The sequence below is a fragment of the Rhagoletis pomonella genome, unplaced genomic scaffold, assembly GCF_013731165.1.
Source record: "Rhagoletis pomonella isolate Grant_MI unplaced genomic scaffold, Rhpom_1.0 Rhpom_scaffold_00003, whole genome shotgun sequence".
In the NCBI taxonomy this organism is placed as follows: Eukaryota; Metazoa; Arthropoda; class Insecta; order Diptera; family Tephritidae; genus Rhagoletis; species Rhagoletis pomonella.
Window position 1 is genome coordinate 6,298,577 of NW_023458557.1, and position 2,486 is coordinate 6,301,062.

General features: G+C 35.7%; 1 long non-coding RNA gene across 1 annotated transcript; it reads left to right on the top strand.

Moving 5' to 3' along the window:
• The first annotated feature begins 578 nt into the window (after positions 1–578).
• LOC118735013 lies at positions 579–1,592 on the top strand. The gene is made up of 2 exons (XR_004992487.1): positions 579–1,030; positions 1,114–1,592. It is a non-coding gene; the product is annotated as an uncharacterized LOC118735013 (long non-coding RNA).
• Positions 1,593–2,486: the final 894 nt, after the last annotated feature.

A 2,486-nucleotide genomic window follows, 5' to 3' on the forward strand; every position in this document is an offset into this window, starting at 1 on the left:
AAATAGCCAAAAACCGATGCAATGGAAAGGCAACTCCATATTTTCAATGGAGACCGCCTATTTCCCATGATAATTTTTTTATAGATAGCAATTTGATAGTTTTACAGCCATATTTGCATTTGAAAGAAAGCGTGCTGGTGGTAACATCCATGCAATTTTGATATTAAATTAAAATATGAATGTGTTTCCTATTGGATTATTTATGATTGCGTTTTATGAAATTATTCAGCAATTTTTTTAAGATTTAAATGTTTTTAAACACCGAAATTTTGAGAATATTGTCTTGTGGCGTCATGCGGCAAATGCTTATTTCAAGACATCAAAGTGCCCACACATAAAAACTTGCAATCATATTGCTCGTCAAAATGACAGTTGGTAGGCCATCGGTGTTTGCCTGTGGAGGGGAAAATTTTAGTGAAATTGGACAGGAAAAAAAAAAAAATTGGAAGGGGGGGCGCGGTCTAGGGGGTATTTTGGGTACTCTTTATGAATTTGTACAACGATTTTGCGTTGCTGTGCCCAAACGCGTGAATCGAATCAAAAACCTTTTACACACACTTGTAGACAACAGTGTCACAAAAATTTAATTTAATAAATCTGTCCACTAAATTAACAATAATGTCGGAAATATGGTATTTGTTGCAAATTTCCGAAATATACGTACACTGATTACTCTTATTCTGCCTTTAAGCAGCCACTTAATATCTTCATTTTTATGTTTATATTTACTTTACACATCACACTATTAGTTGTTAGTTGTTTTATTCCTTTAGTTGAAACTTATTCGTCGCAATTTATTAACTAAAATTGCTATGAAAATCACCCATGCGCCTGTGATTGTATATGCAAATTAAATGACGGAGCTGAGCTGTCAAACACACAATATATACACGAAGGATAAAGACAAAAGAAAATAAGCAAAAACCCCAGGTTTACTACACTGAAAGGGAATTCTAGTTACCTCATCCTTTCTAAAGGCTTACTGGGCGGTAGTCCCAGTTGGTGTGCACCAAAAGGAGAATTCTATTTGGTAAGGGTTATAATCCTAACGCGGCCGAAGGCCGCCTACGCATAAAGGCGTCTAAAAGCTAAACAACTTTTTAAATTATACAGGGTGTCCCAGAACTCAACGTCAAGCCGAAACGGGGTGACAGGATTGATTGTAACCATCATGAGAAAAATCAGAAAAAAAAATCTATCCTATGCAGTTTGAAAATTATGGGCATTTAAGAAAAACCTAGAAATTTGGTCAAACTGTAACCATTTTTCGGATACTGTGGTTAATTTTTATTATTTTTGTTCATTTAAAATTTGGATCCTTAACCCTAAATAACATTTCTAGAACCTAAGTAAAAAATAATGACACAATTTCCCCAAGTTTTCTAGAATTAAGACTATTTGTTAAACTATGAATTTAAATTTTTTATAATTTGTCGACTTTGAAAGGCCCTCCTTTCAAAAAAATGTACTAAAGTGCCTTGGCAAGTGCCATTAAAAGTTCGCGCATTTAATCAGGATTGTAAAATGGTACAATACTTGTTAGTTTCATACTAAAAAAAACGAGTAAAAAATAAAAACCTCAAGTAACCCGATTTTTGCTAACCCATTTTACTCAGTTCAAATGTTTTGTATTCGCACAAGCTCTTGGTAAGTTCTTAATTTTACGGCAAAATGATGAGAGAGATGGATAGTGGATATGTTTGCCATGAGCGAGCGAGACAGATAGTGACGCCACTTTTACGAAAGTCAACAAAGGTAAGTAAAATTAATAAAATAATGAAAAATCTTGACTTGGGTTTAGTTTAGGTTTATTGGAATAAAAGTCAGATAGGGAAACAACATTTTTTATTACAATAAATGTTTAAATTGTTTACCATCAGCCTCAATACACGCCCTACATCTTCTTAAAAAAGATCTACTTATTAGCCGGGCATATCCTCGAAAGTGGATGTCCTCAGAAGCTTGAGAAATTCGTTCACGCAGCTCGGCTACGCTCTCAATAGGCTTTGAATAAACTTTTTCTTTGAGAACGCCCCAATAAAAAAATCCAGGGGATTTAAATCTGGGGAACGGGCTGGCCACAAGATAGTGCCTGAACGTCCAATCCACCTTCCTGGATATTCCTGGCCAAGGAAATCTCTTACTTGCACTGCGTAATGCGCTGGACAGCCATCTTGTTGATACCACATGTGGCGACGATCTGTCAGTGGTATGTCCTCTAACAAAGTTGGTAAATTTTCTCGTAAAATACGTAGGTAATTCGTGCCATTCAAGTTCTCAGGCAGGTCTAAAGGCCCAATAAATTTGCCGTTTAAAATACCGGTCCACAGGTTTACTTTAAAGCGATACTGGGATCTGTCTTCTCGCATTAAATGTGGATTCGCCACATGCCACTCGTGAAAATTGTGTAAGTTTATGTAACCATCTTTTTTAAATGTAGATTCATCTGACCAGAGAATTTTCTGGATGAATTGGGGATTTTCATT